This window comes from Protopterus annectens, chromosome 1.part0 (assembly GCF_019279795.1).
Source record: "Protopterus annectens isolate FY-2018-M chromosome 1.part0, PAN1.0, whole genome shotgun sequence".
Lineage (NCBI taxonomy): Eukaryota > Metazoa > Chordata > Ceratodontiformes > Protopteridae > Protopterus > Protopterus annectens.
This window is the reverse complement of record NC_056725.1, coordinates 423,003,465-423,024,772: the sequence shown is the minus strand read 5'-3', so window position 1 is coordinate 423,024,772 and position 21,308 is coordinate 423,003,465.

Below are 21,308 nucleotides of genomic sequence, written 5' to 3'. Positions count from 1 at the left end.
TTATCTTCTTTTTTATACAATCGAATGTCTAAAAACACCATACTTTCTTCTGATGCTAACATTTTAAGTGTTAAGAAGTCCATAGAGTTATTCAAATACACAATCTAATTCTCTAATTCCTCCATGTTGCCACTCCATATTAAAAAACAATCATCCACAAACCTTCTATAAAACTTGACCTTATTATTTAATTCATTTTCTTTACTGAAAATACAGTGCTTCTCCCATTGAGATAACACCAGATTAGCATATGTATTAGCTACTGGGGTGCCCATCGCTACCCCAGTTAGCTGCAAATATGGTGTTTTATCAAAAATAAAAACATTTTTTGTTAGTATTACTTCTAATAATGTGCATATATTTTCTATTTCCCTAGCTTGCATATTAATCTCATTATTAAGGAAGCTATGTATAGCATCTACTCCATAGTCATTTGGGATTACTGTAAAGAGCAATGTAATATCTAGTGTCACAAAGATAAAATTCTTCTTAACATATTTGACATACCATTCATGTAAATCCAATAAAAAACTGTTAGTATATTTTATTATACTAGGACATTTACATAAATATCTTCCTAATTTCATTTGCAAGTATTTTAAAATTGGCTCAGTTATCCAACCACCCCCTGAGACAATAGGTCTCAAGGGTGGATTATCCAAACATTTATGTATTTTCGGGATCCCATATATTTGCGGTATCCTGGGACACAGAACAGAGAGATAATTAAATAAGTCAATTGTTATATCATCATTTAATTGTAAATCATATATTATCATATTAACCTCTGAAATACATTTTCTAACTTCATCATAACTTATTTCTTTAAAAGTCGTGACATCATTCAATACAGTTTTAAAACTTTCTATATATCTTTCCCTATCCATTATCACTACTACACCTCCTTTATCTGCTTGCTTGATTATTAATCTATCATCTTTTTCTAACATTCTTAATGCTTCATACTCATCAAAAGATAAGTTATATAATTTCTTTCTGTTCCCTTTAGAATAAAGGGCTCTTAATTCTCTCAACAACATCTGAAAAAGCAGTTAAAACTGGACAAATTAGAGGTGTAAATGCACTTAATTGTTTACATACTGGTGTTTGTGAATTCACATCTTTAAAAATTTACTTCAGGCTTACACTTCTAACAAACAATTTCATATCTGTAATCACCTGCACTATATTATCAGTGGCATTAGGTATGAATTTCAGTCCTTTGCTCAAAAGTTCTAACTGAGAGGCAGTCAATGCTACTGCTGAAAGGTTAACAGTACCTTTTATTATTTGTATCAGCGTCGAACCACCTTGTTGTGAAGCGCAGGGCTGTTGCTCTTCCTCTTCACCCCTGATGTTGTTTGTTGTATTTGCCATTGTTGCGACTGACCCCTCGGCAATGGCTTCTGTTGCACTATTATCTTCTCTGGTAGTTTTAGCTGAAAAGTTGAAAAAGGAGTTATTTCACCTTGTGTAGCTTTATCCTTATTTCCTGACGGACGTTGAAAGATAAAGTGTTCCTTCACCTTAGGGCATACCGCATTATCAGCACAACCATTCCTTTGATTCTCTAAAGGGATTTCCTCCCCATTCGTAACACCTTTTAAAGTTGTCTCTACTCATTGATTGGGTATTGTAGATGGTTGAATTTGCATATGCTCTTTCTGATTGGACAGTGGTTCCTTGACTGGCTGTACTGCCCCAAAAGTAATGATTTTTAACTTTTTCTTTTGAGTTAATAATACCACTCTTAGAAAACCAATTCTGGTTTTCATTTCTCGGCCCGAGAAGATATGCCCATTTCTAAAATTATTAACATCTTGTTGTAGTTTATGCTTCTTTTTAGACTCCAATTTAGTATCAAACAAATGCAATCGATCTAATACTATTTGATACATCCCACTAGAATTTGCATAACAGGGCATATTCAGAATATCATTCTCTAATTTCTCTATTTCTTCTATAAGTTTTTTCTCTATTGGCTCAAAGAAATTGTTCATTAGTCTCATATAATCTGCACTCAATTTTAAATTGAGTTGCTGCCATTGCCCAAAAAGTTCTGTATAAGTGTTCGCATACGAGGGCATCTTCAGTATTCTTAGCCCTCGTGGTACAACACCCAACTCCAAATAAGCTTGAAAGCTTAACCGCTGCCATTGGAGTTGTTTGTACATTTATACTTTTTTCTCTAAAGTCTCTAACATCTTCTTAAATTCCTCTGTTGTCTGGTCAGCGGTTACCAACAAAGAAGGTGCATTAAGCACTAATTGTAGCAGTGGTTTTTCTGTATTTGTAAAAATCTTGTTACTGAACCATTCGGTTCTCTCTCCACAGTACACAATGTATCAGTTATACTCATAATGCTGGCTGAAACACTGTCCCTTAAACTTGACGTTCACAGTACTGTCCAAACACCAAACAGTCAAAACCAATAGACAGTGCTGCATAAAAGTACAGGTCCAAACACATAAATCATGCTAATAAATTTAATGCAAAGCTTTCAGGTTAACCACCCTTCATCAGTAGATAAAAAACACATTTCCTTTTCATTATTTAAATAGGGAGCCATTAAAATCACGTCACAGCCAGCCTAACATCACAAAGTAACAATTATAAACATTTAAAATAACAGTACCTAAAACGTATTTAAAATTTATATGTAAAACACATAAATACACATCATAAATATATAAATACATAATAAAACCATATATCTATATATTAAATATATTAAATGTTTTCTCTTTGTCTTTTTATCAACACCGGCTTCAAACTAACAACATTATTTAAACCCGGTTTAACATCTGCCTGAAATCTAATAATCCATTCACATTCCTTCATCTCCAAAGTATTATTCCTATCACCTCCCCTACTTCCCATATTCACTGTATCTAGTCCCCTAAATTTAAACTTATGGGTACTATTATTCTCAGAGATATGTCTACTCAATGCATTTGTCGCTATATTTCTTCTAATCTCTGATTTATGCTCTACTATCCACTTTCTTAATTTCCTAGTAGTCTTACCCACATATAATGATGTACATAATGTACATGTAGCTAAATATACTACTTGGGTTGTATTACAGTCCATAGAAGTCTTGAAGATGAACATTTCTTTAGTTACAGGATGTTTAAAATTATCTGTCTCATCATATATATCACTGCAACAACTACATTGAAATACATTGAACACGTCTTCATCATCACATAAACAGCAAACACACTAATCACTGAATGGCCACTTCAGAGAATTTTTTCCCAGGGGAAAAAATTGCTTGGCCAAAGAAAAACAAAAAAAACTTTCAAACCCTACAAACTGGGGGGCTTTGCCCCTACTCCCCCCTTTACCTAAATATATACCAACTCTGAGATTGTACTACAGTGGGGAAAAGGGCAAATCCCCGATGATGGCCAAGAAAAAATTTACTGAAGTGGCCATTTGGAGATTAGTGTGTTTCCTGTTTATGTGTCAATGAAGACAACTAAATATAGACCCTGAATTACTACTTTGATTTTAGTGTTGTTTGTAGGTATGACCATGAAAGATGGTTTTTGGTTTAGATAGTGCTTTGTGGTGAAAAACATTTTTTTAACTGGAATTTAAAAACAGGTTTGAATTCTTTTATCCAAGTTACAATAAAAAAAGAATGGAGTCTGGATAATTTTCTGGAGTTTGGATAAAGTTGAGGCTGTACATATTAAAGATGAATAATCTACATATTATACTGTATTTGCATGGCCTATTGTAACATGGAGATGGTTAATGAAGATATTAAAGAGATGGAGTCTATGTTGACTGAGAGAGAGAGAGAGGATGAGAAACCCTTTTTCCATTTAACTGCTTGTTGCATTCCTGACATATAGCTAAGGCACCATTAAAGGAAGGAATGGGAGTGCCCTATACAGGAGAGTTCATTGAGTAGCTGTTGGTATGATACAGTATCAAACACTTTATATAAATCTAGGAACATGGTAGACACCAGTTTACTATTGTTTCTATGCTGATTTACAGTATTGGTGAAATGTAGGAGAGATGTGGTTGTATTGCAATGGTGTCTGAAACTATCCCCCGGATTCAGCAATCGTTCATGCAGGAATAACTTATTCCTACATGGAAGGGACTGTTCCTTCGCAGCACGGCAGTGCACCATGCATATGTATGAAAGCACGCTGCCGTGTTGTAATATGTACACAGGGATGTGTATGAGGGCAGGAGTCATGTTTGAGAGTAGTGCTCTCACAATACACACACCCCTGCACACCAGAATTGCCGAACGACAATTTAAAAAGAGTGAGATTGTCATTACACCTCTCAACCCATTAGAGTAAGAAATCTGGACAAAGCCATAAGGGACAACTCTGAAATATTGCCATTGCAAACTTAGAAAGTTGATAGAATAACGGGTTTAGCATTAGCATGAATTTTCTGAAGGGTATGAAGTATAAAACGCAAATTCTGTCATTACTGTCAAACGTCAATCTTTAATGATGTGCCAGAGAGCCACAAGTTTATGAAAAGTGGACCAAGAATATAATGCAAATATCCAGATATACTGTGAAAAGTTATATGTCATCAACGTTGGCAAAGCACAGCCCCCAACAGATAAATCTATTTTTTTTTCCACAATTCCAATAAAGTTTAAGCATAGATGCGCAGGTGTGCCCATTGCTTAGCTATGCTTAGCCCAGCTAAAATGGCAAGAGATGTTAAATAGCAACAGACATCCAACATAAGCAGTAGTGCAATACTGTAGTGGTTAGAGCGTATGCCTTGCATGTAGTTGTTAGAGCCTTACCAAACCCATTTCCATTTTGTATGTGAAATCATTACAATTTTAATTTATTTGTATATTTATGTAGGAAGTAACTTATATTCTCAATCAGAGTTGTGTATTAGGTCCAGATGTGAGGTGTCAGTGTAATAAAGTTGTGAAACCCCTATATAAACACAAGTAGCTCATACAGTTTAGTGTAATGAAAGCACATTGGGGGATGTCAGGGAAGGTAAACAAATGTATAATATGTCATGAATGATAAATCAATCCCATACAGTTGGTAGTCCATAAAATAAAACATAAGCAATGCTAAGCCATGCACAGCTATGCTGACCGAGTGTAAGCATTGTGTAAATATGAATGCTAAGCAATAAGTAGCCCAGCTAATTGGATTTGCCAATTGGTAAGCAGTGCTGAACCTGTCCCTTTAAGCACTGCCAACCTTAGCTAAGCAGGTTTGCCTGTAGCTTAGCTTAGCACAGCATATTCAAAACCATCCAATCATGGCAAAGGGTGGGAAATTGGCCATATTTAAACCTTGCAGGTGGGTATACAGCTCATAACTGGTTGTAGCTCCCCACTGTAGGCAGTATGGCAGATGTTGGAGAGGGCATGGTCTTTCAGGCGCAGTGCTGGGGCATACAGTAGTCCAAGGTCATGGTAGGATTCCTTGTAAAAAAAATGACATGAGACTACTGCAGGACCAGTACCAGGGCTCCCAATGCAAAGCAGAAGCCTGAGAAAGTCTCGCCCATGATCTCACCAGTGCCATTGTATCCCTCGGACTGGTGAGCAGGTCCGGCACCACTATGCTGGCTTGAAGCAGAGGAAGAGGGAGCTCTTGGAACAGTGGGTCCAAGAAGCAAGACAGAGGGGTGATGTCCCTGCACTGTGTAAGTATCCATATCAGTAACTGTTTACCAAAGTGAAGCCTGTGTATGTGATGGATAGGTATGCATAAATGTTTCTCTATCTTCATTACAGCTCCAGCTGAGTGGGTTGTGAACCAGGAAGCCCATGTCAGCAGGTTGCAAAGGCTGCATCATGAGGCTGGTGAGTAGCTATCTGGTTTGTAGCATTCATACCAAATAAAAATAAAGGAGAAGACATAACAGCCAAACATCTGACCATCATGTGGATAGCCCCACAGTTGGGAGCTATGCAGACAGACTGCATTCCATGCAAAACTAGCATGTACACACAAACCCTGTAAAACTAGCAGTATTTAAAGCATATAACAGCAATATTCACAGTCTGTCCCTAGGTCTGGAACTTTATACCAACATGTAGTTGGCCTGTGTCCACAAGTATTTTTGTAAGAGGTATCCCTACCTGCTGTCTGTAACACTGCTGCCCCCACACATGAAGGATATCTTCCATACAGGCAAGGTAAAGGGACAACACCCACATGATGCAGTAATTTATAGTAGTGGGTTGCTATGACACTGGCTATTGGAAGAACTACATAGCTGCCTGCATGCAGTTAGCAAGTGGGGAACACCAATTGGTACAGAAGCCATCACTTGATCATGAGCATCACATGCAAAAGCAGTGTTGCAACCTATTCAAACCAGCTGAATCCCTGTAGTGGAGAGAGAAAGAGAGAGATAGTGAGATAGAGAGAGAGAAAAAAAAAGAAAAGAAAAAGCAAAAATAATACTAAAAAACAAAAACAATACTAAAAAAATAACCAAACCAAACAAGGAAGACATCAACTGGAACACAGAAGAGAGTATAATAATAAAACAGGTATGTGAAACAAGTAAACATGTAATTGAATGAAGTACTTGGTCTGTAATAATGGGATAGATGATTTTGATGGATTTATATGTGCTATCAAGACTTGCTGTAATGATGTCCTGCTGAACTGCTATGGACATAGCATCTGGCTCTGTCTGCAGTAGGCCATACATTTGTTTTACATTAAGAAGGTTTGTGGTCTGCACTGTTGTGGTAGGACAGGTAGCGTACATCCTTCTAAGTTGGGAACTGCTGATTGAAGGCTCAGTGTCTGTTATTCTAAAAGTGTATTAGTTCTGGATTAAGAACTTGGGCTTCAGGCCAGTTATTTTACATTAAGAAGGTTTGTGGTCTGCAGTCTTGTGGGAGGAGAGGCTAGATTCTGCCCTTCTGAGTTGGAAATTTCTGGTTAAAGGCTTATTGTGCATGCTTACTTGAACTGTTTCTTTCTGAAATCGGTATACCTTGTTTGCTGTAGCATAGACTAGATTCAGGCTGGCTGGATCTAGCTTTGTTTGTATAATGTGTGCACTGATCCAGGCCATCTTTTTTGGAGAAGGTTTCTCTGTACCCTAGTGGCAGGACTGTGCAGTTAGAACTTGGCTGATTGAAGACTGCTGGAATAGGGCTCAGTTTTAAGCTTTTAACCGGTTAATTGGGTAAAGTGTTGTTTTGATTGTATCTGCTCTATTTTCTGAAAAAAAATGTATATATATATATATGATTTAAAAGTTTGTTATTGTATACAACTCCGCACATCTCCTTGTGGTGTCCTGCAGAGTGATACAGGCAAGAGAGAGACCCAAGAGAGACTTTTCCAGATTTAAGTATTTTTTTCTCTGTTTTTTTGCTCCGACTGCCTTTTCCCACCTAAAAAGCGGCTTTCTACCTGATCTGTGCTTTAAAAAGATTAAATTGCATTTGCATTCTGCATTTTACAGTTTTTGCACTTGTTTTATATCAATTTAAGTCATTTTTGTATTGTATAACTGTTGTAGGCAGCACACTAAAGTGTGCTAGCCTGTTTATAGCATTTACAGTGTTTTCTGTGTGTTTTTCTACTGTTTCCTGAAAAAAACAAAACAAAAAAAAAACAAACAAACAAAAAAAAATATTCTCTTTTCCCGCCTTTGCTGAACTAGATTAGTCCAGATTTCAGGTTTTGCTGAATTCCGGACTGTGGTATAGTTTCCTGTGTTGCCCATATCCTTACTTGGATAGGAGGAAGTGTCTCTGTTCACCAGTGAATGTGGGGAGCTTTGAGCAGCCTATCTGTCCCTGAAGGAGTGGCCTTAGCCCTGAAACTAGTAGCTTATTGGCCGTTTTGGGTCAATTCCTATCTCTTTCAGTTTCCCTGTTTAAAACCAGCATTTGCACATTTTTGCACCATTATACAACTCTGCACAGCTCCTCGTGGTGCCCTGCAGAGTGGTACAGGCAACAGAGAGACCCAAGTGAGACTTTTCCAGATTTAAGTATTTTTTTTCTGTTTTTTTGCTCTGACTGCCTTTTCCCACCTAAAAAGCAAATTTCTAACTGATCTGTGCTTTAAAAAGTTTAAATTGCATTTGCCTTCTGCTTTTTACAGTTTTTGCACTTGTTTTTTTATCAGTTTAAGTCGTTTTTGTATTGTATAACTGTTGTAGGCAACACACTAAGGTGTGCTAGCCTGTTTATAGCATTTACGGTGTTTTCTGTGTGTTTTTCTGCTGTTCCTGAAAAAAAAACAAAAAAAAAATTCTCTTTTCCCTCCTTTGCTGAACTAGATTAGACCAGATTTCAGGTTTTGCTGAATTCCGGACTGTGGTATAGTTTTCTATGTTGTCCATATCCTTACTTGGATAGGGGGAAGCTTCTCTGTTCACCAGTGAGAGTGGGGAGCTTTGAACAGCCTATCTGTCCCTGGAGGAGTGGTCTCAGCCCTGAAACTAGTAGCTTATTGGCCATTTTGGGTCAATTCCTATCTCTTTCAGTTTCCCCTGCTTTAAAACCCGCCTTTGTGTGGTTTTTTGCCAGTATACAACTCTGCACAGATCCTCATGGTGTCCTGCAGAGTGATACAGGCAACAGAGAGACCCAAGAGAGACATTTCCAGATTTAAGTATTTTTTTCTCAGTTTTTTGCTCTGACTGCCTTTTCCCACCTAACAAGTGAATTTCTAACTGATCTGTGCTTTAAAAAGTTTAAATTGCATTTGCCTTCTGCTTTTTACAGTTTTTGAACTTGTTTTCTATCAATTTAAGTCAGTTTTGTATTGTATAACTATTGTAGGCTACACACTAAAGTGCGTTAGCCTGTTTATAGCATTTACAGTGTTTTCTGTGTGTTTTTCTGCTGTTTCCTGAAAAAAACAAAAAAAAAAAACCCCAAAAATTCTCTTTTCCCGCCTTTGCTGAAATAGATTAGTCCAGATTTCAGGTTTTGCTGAATTCTGGACTGTGGTATAGTTTCCTGTGTTACCCATATCCTTACTTGGATAGGAGGAAGCTTCTATGTTCACCAGTGAGAGTGGGAAGCTTTGAGCAGCCTATCTGTCCCTGGAGGAGTGGTCTCAGCCCTGAAACTAGTAGCTTATTGGCCATTTTGGGTCAATTCCTATCTCTTTCAGTTTCCACTGCTTTAAAACCCCATTTGTGTGTTTTTTTGCCAGTATACAACTCTGCACAGCTCATCGTGGTGCTCTGCAGAGTGATATAGGCAACAGAGAGACCCAAGAGAGACATTTCCAGATTTAAGTATTTTTTTCTCTGTTTATTTGCTCCGACTGCCTTTTCCCACCTAAAAAGCAGATTTCTACCTGATCTGTGCTTTAAAAAGATTAAATTGCATTTGCATTCTGCTTTTTACAGTTTTTGCACTTGTTTTATATCAATTTAAGTTGTTTGTGCATTGTATAACTCTTGTAGGCAACATACTAAAGTGTGCTAGCCTGTTTATAGCATTTACAGTGTTTTCTGTGTGTTTTTCTGCTGTTTCCTGAAAAAAACAAAACAAACAAAAAAAAAATATATTCTCTTTTCCCGCCTTTGCTGCACTAGATTAGTCCAGATTTCAGGTTTTGCTGAATTCCGGACTGTGGTATAGTTTCCCGTGTTGCCCATATCCTTACTTGGATAGGAGGAAGCTTCTCTGTTCACCAGTGAGAGTGGGGAGCTTTGAGCAGCCTATCTGTCCCTGGAGGAGTGGTCTCAGCCCTGAAACTAGTAGCTTATTGGCCGTTTTGGGTTAATTCCTATCTCTTTCAGTTTCCCTGCTTTAAAACCCGCATTTGCGCAGTTTTGCACGATTTTGCGCATAGCGCAGCATCGGGCAGCGCCGCTTAAACGGGTTTAAACTATTCCCGGCTCCACGAAGTCTGCTCTTCACTTTTTCCCTTAGAACTGTTCTAAATCTCAAAGTAAGCACTCTATTTTCATTCTAAAGCCCTGCAGTTGCTCGTATAAGTAATCTTATAAGTAAGCACTAATAAACTAAAGCACTACACCTTCTTATACTCCCTTTAAGTACTTGGCTCCCTATTGGTCCTTTTTGATCAGTCAAAAAGTAGTTCCTTATACTATTCTGGCATGTCCAAAAGTCAGTTTTGGGTTACTCTCCAGTCCAGCTGGTGAATCTGGGAATCTTGAGGCAATGTTACAACTGCTTTATGTACTGAAAAAAATTAGGCGATAGGAACACAATAAGAGCTGGCAAAACAATAAAAAAGCATTTATTAGTAAGCTCTTTCGGTGTGGACCAGTGCCTCACTTTCCACTCTTGTGTTCCTATCACCTAATTTTTTCAGTGGCTTGTTTTTTCATTCGTTTGGTTTTTTTTTTGGATTTGTACAACTGCTTTATGTACACAGACCACCCTCTCCTCCTCCCAACAAGCTCAAATATATGTGAGAGATGCAACTATATAGCCAACTGGAAGCTGAGCTCTCTCAACCCAGTACTAGCAAAGTCAATCAGGAGGAGAAGGTAACCACACACACCACAAATCCAGTCTCACATACACCTATCTCAACAGAAAACCAAACACATAAACACACAAAAACATACTCGGAGGCTCTAAATAAAAATCTGCCCAAGCAGCAGAGACCTCCAAAGCAGACTTCCAAGCAACTGCTACCCCACAACAATACCCACGTATCACATAGTTCACAAAGTTAGTGTGCCACACAGTCACAGCCCTTAAGGCTAAACAACACACCTAATACACTTGTAATAGGTGACTCTATTGTCAGACACAATGACGTCCCACTCACCAGGCTGAACAAGGAGAAGGTCACTGTAAGCTGCCTGTTGGGTGCCAGGATCCGCCACATAACACAATCACTCAGGTCACTCCAAAGCAAGTACAAATATGACTCCATCATTGTCCATGCTGGTGTGAATGACCTGAGACGTACCTCCCTGGACTACATGAAAAGAGACATAGAGGAGCTCTATGATCATGTAGCCCAGGCCGGTATGACCCTGACCTTGAGTAGCATCTTACCCTCACCAAGAATGATGCCACAGTATAAAGACAAAATGATCAATTTTAACAATTGGCTAAAGTACTGGTGTCATTCAAAAGGGATCCAGTGTCTATCAGCCTGGGATGACATGCTTGACAAGCCACGTTGCTTCGCTAGAGACAGCTTGCACCTGTCACCCCTGGGCTTTCGAATACTGGCTAAGGCTCTTGCTAGTCGCATAGTGCCTTTTTAGGCAAGGCTCAAAAGACAAACCCACCTCCATGGACAACACAAGGAAAAAGAAACTAAGGGTAATGCTGCTCAACGCCAGAAGTCTAAACCTCAAGATGCATGCACTCGAGGCTCTTCTCAGTATGGAGAATATCGATATCTGTGCAGTAACAGAAACCTGGTTCAAGGCTCCCGAGAGCACCCCAGCACTACCAGGTTATACCTCATACCATGCTTTTCAGCCCCAAAACTTGGACCGAACCACAAAAGGAGGGGGAGTATCCATATTCATTAAAGATACCCACACCTCCAGGTTAGTGGCACTGCACGAAGCATCGGAGACCATCCATGTGCAACTAACAGTGGGCAAAACTGCCTTTCAGTTTTTAGCCTGCTACAGACCACCCTCCCAAACTCAGGAACCCCACTCAGCTTTCCTTGAGAATGCTGGAGAATATGAAGGTCTCTCCAAGCACCATCATATTGGGTGACTTCAACTACCCAAACATAGACTGGGAGCACTACTCAAGCCCCAACACCCTCGCCCAACTGTTCCTAGAATTTATAAACTCAAATGCTATGGAACAACTGGTTACCACTCCCACAAGAGGGGAAAACATATTGGACCTGATCAACACCAACATGGGGACTCTCTGTTCCATACCAGAGGTATACCCCTCATTGGTAAGATCTGACCATAAATTAATCTCACTGGGCATCCATATCCCGTCCCCACCCCCAGCCAAGGAAACCACAATGAAGAACTTCTCAAAAGCAAACTTCACACTTCTCAAAACCGAAGTGGAATCCTTCAAAGCCCCCGGGCCAGTGGAAAATACGGCCCAAACCGCAGAATCCTTTACAAACGCATTCTATGGACACCTACAGGAATGCATGGATCATGCTATCCCAAATAAAACCAAGACTCACTCCTCCAAAGGCAGGACACCTGTCTGGTGGACCCCAGCCATAAATAAGCTATACAACAGAAGGAGGAAGCTACTACATGATAGAGCAAAATCCCAAAAATGGAAGGCATCTCTGATCAGTACTAGCAAGAAACTACGATCCTTCATAAAATCATCTAAGGCCAGCTTTGAAAGAAAAATTGCACAAGACGCTAAAGATAATCACAAGGTCTTCTTTAGTTATGTCAGGAACATGGGTAGCAACTCCCAGATATGCTCTGAGTTAGTGCAAAATGACAAAAAATACACTGAACCCACAGACATTGCCAACATCCTAGCAGACAGGTTCAGTGCAAACTTCTCCCCCCTTCCCCCCCAAAAGAGCAAATGTCTATCCCAACAGTGTGTAGCCTCCCTGACATCACAGATACACAGGTGAGACCTGCCCTCTCCAAAGCAAAAAACACAGCATCAATGGGACCAGACGGTGTCCCGGGCTGCGACTTACATGAGCTCCAAGAAGAACTGAACCCTCACATAAAGTCACTGTTCAATCTCAGCCTTACTACAGGATATGTACCCAAGGAATGGCATGCAGCAACAGTTGTCCGACTCCACAAAGGTGGTGCCACAATGGACCCTGGAAACTATCACCCTATAAGCCTGACTAGCCTGGTCTGCAAAGCTATGGAGCATATCATCATGGAACTCATAAACAAAGACATTGGGACCTCCAAACACTGGATCCTACCCAATTCGGCTATGTTAAGGGCAGATCTTGCCTCTTGAACCTGGTCAACTTCTTTGAAACAGTCACCAAGGCCATAGATGAAGGGAAGGTAGTCCACACAGCCTACCTGGACCTCACAAAAGCCTTTGATACAATACCCCACTCGGGCATCATAAATAAGCTCACCAGCTTAAATATCAAACCCTATGTCACAAGATGGGTTGTAAACTGGCACAGGGATAGAACCCACATGGTCAGAATTGCAGGTGCCATGTCAGACTCTAAACCAGTTACAAGTGGTGTCCTACAGGGCTCAGTCCTGGGACCTCTCTTGTTCGGTATATATTCTCTGAGGTACAGGCTAACACAGGAGGACTATGGCTGACCAAGTTCGCAGATGACTGCAAACTGGGTGCCATAATCAACTCGCTGACTGACACAAGCATCCTCCAAAAGAGTCTCACAGAGATGGATAACTGGTGCCAGAGCCATGGCCTAAAGCTAAATGCCAAAAAGTGCATAGTCATCCCCTTTGGGAAAAACAAAGTGCCCCCAAATTACCACATAGGTGGTAATCCATTAAGTATGGAAGAAGTAATTAGGGATTTGGGGACCCAAGTAGATAGCAATCTCTCCTTTGACAATCACGTTGCCAAAGTGGTTAGAAAGACCTTCTATATAGCCCACCTTATTATGAAAGGGTTCACATCTAGATCAAGAGAGGTCATTGTGCCCCTCTACTCATCACTCATCAGGCCCATAATTGAATGCAATGCCCCATTTGGGATGTACCTTACCTGACACCTGCAGCAACTGGAAAGACCTGAAAAGTACCTCACCAAGGGGATCAATGGACTCAAACAGATGCCCTATGCAGTTAGGCTAAAGAAACTCCAGCTCTACTCAGTTGCTTACCACCTACTCAGAGGCGATCTGTGCCTGACGTATAAAGCCATATCCATACCAGAATTAATGGACATGCTCCACCTCATGAAATCCAAATCCCTTAGAACCACATGCTCCAGGGACTTAAACCTCAGCACAGAAATAAATAGGACATGCTGGAGGGACAAATTCATATCCCAGAGGCTCCCCTCACTCTAGAACAAAATCCCAATCCATGTTAGGCAGAGCCCCTCAATGACCCTCTTCAAGAGAAATCTTGATGAGTGGATGGGAGATCGTAGGTTTACCCCTGAGATCTCTTCTGTGTCCCTACTAGACAGAGGCACAGTAAACTAACCTTAAAAGGGCCATATTCTGTGACCTACTATACAGAGGCACAGTCAACTAATCTAAAAGGGTGGTGAAAGCCAAACACACTCTGGCTAGGCTTATAAATGCCCTAGGACAGATAGCCTAGTATCAACCTATGAACCTATACCTGTCAACTGTGCAGATCTTCCCAGAATGTCTAGATCTACCCATCATAGTGTTTGGTCTGTTCCTCCTAACATCTATATTAGTCTGGAAAATAGCTGGAGATGGAAGTCATGAAATAATGACAAACACTTGAGTTTCAGACCCCACCACCGTCAGAACAGTCATGGTAATGCAAAACATATTATGCTACAAACTTCATAGGTTTGTAGCAGGCATATTTAAGATCTGTCCCTATATAACCTCCCCCCAATGTTAGGCTTTGTCCACATGTGATGCTCTAAGAGGTGGATAGGTCAGGTCACAGCTGAGGAGCCTGACTCACCCTGGAAAAGGACAGCTCACATATAGCAACTACTAGAGTGTCTGTCAAACAGTCCTGACTGTGCCACTGCTGGGTCAGTTAATGGGATGTTGCCCATATCCAGATGTTACCTGTGAATATGAGGATTATACATGTTTGTATTGTAAATCTAAGATACCTATATAGGGCATGTGCATAGTTGCAGATGTGTGTGTTAAACTGCATGTGATATATTGAATTAATAACATTCAACTGTACAGTGTTCTGCCGGATAATATTCACAGTTGTGACTGATATCTGTAGTCACATACACATATTAATATAGCTGACATAACACAAGTATATGTTATCAATATTGATTTCCCTGTTGTCACCCATTGATGTGGACCATTGCCCAGAAGTCCTGGTATAACAGGTTGAGAAGTATGATTGAGCTGCAAGACTGTAAATACAGTGTGCCCTACTGACATAGACCACAAATGTATACCAGGTATCCCCTGAGCACGTGTATGTATATGTATGTTCAGCTGAAAGGCACAAAAGTAATAACATGGGTCACAAGCAGTCCAGAAAATAGGTTGTGCATTTTGTACATGTGTAATATCAGTGTCACTGGATACAACAGAATAAAATGTGTACAGCTACTGACTGTTGCGTTGCCATGACACTGATATGGGATCTACAGTAGGCATGATTATCAGGTAGTAATCAGAGAAGTGTACAACTGTGTTATGACCCACTGTCCATGCCTACCACTAACAGCTATATCAACACCCATATACACTGGATATCCAAAGTGTACACACCCCTGTTGGCATGGGTTTATATCATATGAGCGAATCGCACAAACTGCGAACGCTCATAATACTGAATGTACCAGACCTCAAACTTCCTATTGTGGGGGGCTGTGCTCCCCAAACCCCCCGCTAAATATATATTTCAACTCTGAGATCACACTACAGTGAGGAAAGGGCAAATATCTCATTCTTCACTGTACTGTAATCTCAGAAAAAGCACTTTGAGGTCTGGTACGTTTGATATTATGAGTGTTCGCAATTTGTGCGATTCGCTCATACGATATAGACATTGTTGGAATGCCAGATTTGTGTGCTGTATGCCAATGAGACCCCAGAAAGTCATTAATATTTCTCACTTCAAATGTGACCCATAACCTGTACAATTCTATTGAAAAAGAAACAAAGCTGTGTCATGGAAGGTGAGCAACCATCGCCCAGTGAAGATGTGACATGATGTTATAGTACAAACCAAAACAAATGGATGCTGTAATCATCTCAGCAGGTATTTACACAACATATCAGTTTAATGGTGTACACAGACATTCAACTGACTTACTATACTGAGTATTATTTCCCATATGTTTTCACAGGACAGATTGTTTTCTGTTGAACTGAGCAGGCTATATGTCACATTACAGGTGTGGATTGTGTTGACAAGAGCTTTTGTGGGGTCATGTTTCAATTGCACAACTACCAAGCATTGTAACAGGAGTGTGTACACTTTATATCCACTGTAGCTATATGGAATCAGCAGTACCTGACCTGTACAACCAGACTCCACCAATGATAGAGTAATCCCCCTTGGTGGACATCAGCAATACACAAAACACATAATAGGTTGCTATAGTGGCTGTACAGGGACACATAGGTGCAGACCACAACTTGGAAGCAAGTCCACCTCTATCTGAGCAAGCATATAGGTTCACAGGTGACTTCCTGTAAGGCTTACTGTGACTATAAATGAGACATATCCACACCACCAAGGCCAATTGCAACAATGTCTCCACATATGTAGTCAGTCTCAGAAGCAGTAACACAATTCAACCTGTACTGGGGGTAAAGCACACCTCATACACACATGCCATGGATACAGACAACCTGCATCAGACATGTTAGGTGGGAACAGTGCTGCCCTGTCCACAACATTTGTACAGGGGGATATGCACATCAACCACACTCCTGCCCACATCAGTGGTGAGCATGTACATAACGCTGACTGATGGCAACAACAGCAAGTCTTCATGGGGCATGAGAACAGTCTGCCTCCTACATTAACTCAGACATGTGCTCACAGCTTCATCAGACACTACAGTCAAATACAGACTTGCCACCATCCATACACCATTCACATGGAAGATGGCCACTGTCATCCCTCTACACAGAAATGAATGGAGAATAGTAGATTGTGCCATTAAGTGTCCAACATTGGGGGAAGTAGACAGGTTGGGGTCAGAAGTGTAATGCAAGTTGCCAAAGCCATGATGGCTTACAGTGTTATGGTATAGTCTGGATTATTTGGAAGTGATATCCACTGTTGATGTGCAAGTGGACAACCGTATGAGGTCCTGTGACCTTTTTTCCTGTTTATGTCTTCCAGGTATTATGCAATGTTCATGGCTCCCAGCATTTACCAACCTAGAGAATGAGACCATCACACAATATGTCATACATCATCACAGCATCCTATTCAGTCACAGAGTCCAGGATCTGCAGGAGAGGACCACCCTGTGGAACGAGTTCGTCCACAGGGTAAACAATGTCTGCCTGCACAGCCAAAATTATGAGCAGGTGTGGCATCATTGCACTGACCTCATTTGCCATGTCAGTCAGCATGCTGCTGTCATTGCGAGGGACCAGCTAGCCACAGGTGGAGGTCAGGCCATCCAGCTCCCACTGGCACATGCTGAGGAGCTCCTCGCCAGCCTTGGGAAACCAGCCTACCAGACAAGCCATCAAGCTGAAGACAGCATTGTGGAGGCGGGTGCCATCCATACAATGGATGAGGAGCATGCAGGTAATGCCCAAGTGCTCATTACTAGAACACTGTTGCTTATCCATTTTTATCTGTAAGGTATCTACATGCATATGTCCGATAAGATAGTCTGTTGCTGGAGTGTAGTAATGCACAGATGTGCATAAACCTTAGTATTGGGGTTTGTTCTGCTGATGTGCTGAAGTGCTGCTTCCACCCTGTACCAATGCCACAGGTATGGTTACTGACATTACTTCTCTCACACAACTATTTAGGTCCATCTGGTATACAACTGGGACAACAGCCTGCAGCTGGTGAGTATGGAGTTGTTTTGTTCAGGTTTGTCAATACAATGGCCATGTTAAGGCCATGCTATTTGCCATGCACACATTTAACACACCTACCCATAATACATGCTGTACATGTTAATTTTTGTTGGTGTTAACTGCATTGCATTCCAGTGGTCACCATGGTGGCATATCTGAAGGGTATGTAAGATTCCTGCAGTATACCTCACAACCTGTCAGTGCAAGATGTGTGGACAGATATAAACAAAATGGTGAGACAAATGGCCTACAATAGGGACATGTATGAAACATTACCCTAATATAGTGGATACAACAGAGTATGCACAACTATTACAATGACAACTGTTCCTGATATATACAATGGCAGACCACAATAACACATTCCACACCTTTTACAACCTGCAATGTGATCCTAACATGAGCAATGAATGTGTAATATGGAATGCTATGTTAGGACAACAAATATGGGGACTACAAACCTTACAAAACACTGGAAACATATGTGTCCACACACTCCAAATAACATATCGTGGAGGCAGCTTGTAATGTACTGATAGCATTCACTCTTCTTGAGTATACACATGCCATCAAGTAAAGGGCCTCTATGTAACACCAAGTAATGGTCTGCTGACCAAGAAGTATATCCATGACATATGCCCAGTCGCCTGCAACAGAGGCAGCCATGGCTTGCACACATCTTACAAACCATGAAATGGATCCCATATCCAAAAGGTAGCAGTCAGGAGTGAGAATAGTAACCTTGCCTTACCATTGCATATACCATAGCAAATAGTGCAGACAGTCATCTATGGGTGTATGAAATATGGGACAACAGTGATGTAGGATATAAACAGATGCCCATCCAAAACAGATGATAAAACATGTTGCAAACTGGTCATGTAGGCTGCCCAGAGGCATGCAGCAACACTGAGGGAGTTGCAGGAATGTCTAGCAAGTACTGCCTGTGCAGTACCTGTGTCGACAATCACCTGGGCTCTGCATAAGTGTGGCCTGTGGGTTAGGGTAATCAGATGAAAGATTTGTCCCACATGAAACATCATCCAGGGCTCTGTACAGGAAGCATAAACATAACATCAAGTCTTCCAAAGGCATGTGTTGCAATGTATAATGGTGTCATGAGACCAAGGCTCAAACCTACATACTATATTCATAAAGATACGTGTGGTGCACAAGCAACACCTCACTCCATCTCAGGGCCACCATCCCCAACTTTTAGCTTGCGGGTGCCAGTGTACACCTTTAGAGTTGCTGTTCAGTAGCTGGAAGTATGTAGGTAGACATGGTGTTTGGAATTTGGAACACTGCAAAATAACACTCATGTGTGGCCCATAGTTGTCAGGCATCTACAATAAGGCTGAGGATGGTGAGGGGGTGTCAACTTGAAATACAACAGTGAACTGAAGCATACATCCAAAGCTAGCTCAGAATGGCTTCATCTGAACACAGCCAAGGTTATGAATTGTGTCAGACATAACCCAGACTCTACAGCAATAGTGAAGCCACTGTGTGACCTCCAAGGGCTGTGCACATGAGCTGACCTTGCAATCTGGCAGATGTAGGGGTCCTTTGTAGAGCAGACAGACCAAATAATGCCAAGAAAAGATAGGCCATGCTAGTATACCCCTTCCAGGAATAGTGACTGTTGTAGTTCACTTAACAGGTACTTCAACAAACTATTGTGTTAAGGATGTGCACACTTATGCAAACCACATATTGTATGCATCCCATTCAGCATCTCCACGACTAACATATTTGTTTGATACTGCATTGGATTGCACAGGTCATATGCCACACATCAGATGTGTTAATTTTATCAAATGCAGTATTGTGGCCCCATTGCATATCTTAGAAGAGGCTGGCATGTCAACAAGGGTGTGTACGCTCCTCATATCCACATTAAGCTTTAAAGATTTTTGGTGTAATTGGATTTTATTGCACATACATGCACTGCTGCTGATGAGATCTGCAAATCAAAGGCCAGGCATTAATTCATAGGTTCATAGGTAGGTACTAGGCTATTGGACCTAGGGACTGTACAAGCCTAGCCAACAAGGTACCCTGGCTTTCACCACCCAAGAAAATTATTTTCCTGTGCCCCTGTCAAGCAGAACCACAGAAGTGATCCCCGGGGTGAATTTCCTATTACCCAGATTGACATCAGTCCTCATATCATCCCAGGTATGTGTTAGACAAACACATAGAACCTGTGAGCAACAGAGCAAACATAACTGCCACACATATACATGTTCAGCAATGGTCTGTACACTTGTGAGCTATGGTGCACAGTATATGCCGGTGTGCTGTACATGTGCACAGCAATAATATGCACATGGGTGCAGTCTGTTCCAGGGGAAGGGGCATCACCTACTAACACAAATCATGTATCACAGAGACGTATAATGTTGGTAACATGGATTACGAATGGCTGCAGTGCATGCTATTGAGTGTCATATGTCATGCATGTCGACTGTTGGATAATGAGAGGTCTGTGTAATATCTTTGTGCCACCTCACCTGTAAGTGCGTGTGTGTGTGTGTGTGTGTGTGTGTGTGTGTGTGTGTGTGTAGAAGTAAGCCATAACATACAGGTCTTAATTCACATATCTTGTCTACCCCTCACAGGTGGCGAGGTGGATCAGGGTCCCTCCTACAGGCAAACTGATGTTAGTGTCCATACAGACTCTGACAATGATGATAGGCATAGTGAGGCACAGGCAGGCTTGTAAGGGGCTGAATTTGTGCCATTAGTTGCTATCCTATTTTTATACACCCCATCCATGCACACAGTTACAATGCCCACACATACCCCATCACCAGTGGCCATATATGAGGGACAGTTGGCAGGTGGTGGCATGGGGCAGGAAAGTGTGGGGACTATGGCAAGTGTGTCTGTACACAGCAGCCATAGCCAGATGTCCAGCGAGGTCCCACACAGGCAGATGTACAGGGGTGCTCATAGGAGGGCTGCTGGCCATCATGCCCCTGGCTGAAGTGCCACAGCAGGTGTCACCAGATGCATGTTTAGGGCCATCATGGAGGCACAAGTATGTATGGAACATTACACCAGAGATAGTCTGAGGCTCCAGAGGGCTACTCTTCCTGCTGTACGTGACTACATCCATAATCATGCAAATACCCACAGTTATTTTACAGAGGTCATGGATAGACAGTTGGGTGAGATGGTAGGAATCCTTGACCATGTGGTGTCTGTGGTAGAACATGTGGTGAGAATAAGGCATCGGCCACGTGGACGTAGGTCAGCAACACCAACAGATGGAGGTCTACCTGGACATGCAACATCTCACGGCCACTCCCGTAGTGGCTGTACCAACACCAGCACTGCAGGGGGGTGCTGTCCACACCACAGTGCTGCAGGCCACATGCACATAGTCCTGGCTGGTTCCAACAGGGATGCGGATCCAACGAACAATTGTCATCATCAAGGGAGAGTACCATATTTCGGCTTCTGCCTGGTGGTGCCCGTGCAACCCCTGGCAGGTGCAGTTCCTGTGTCAGTGGCTGGACACAGTGAATATTACACCCTGCCATGTACGGTCTGCAGCTGTCCAACATACCCCTGTATAGGGCAGCCACATGTCAGAACTGTGTGTATACATACACACACACACATCGCTAACACAGCTAGGGTACCTCCATACCTACACACACCATGTCTGCACAGGCCATTTAATAAAGA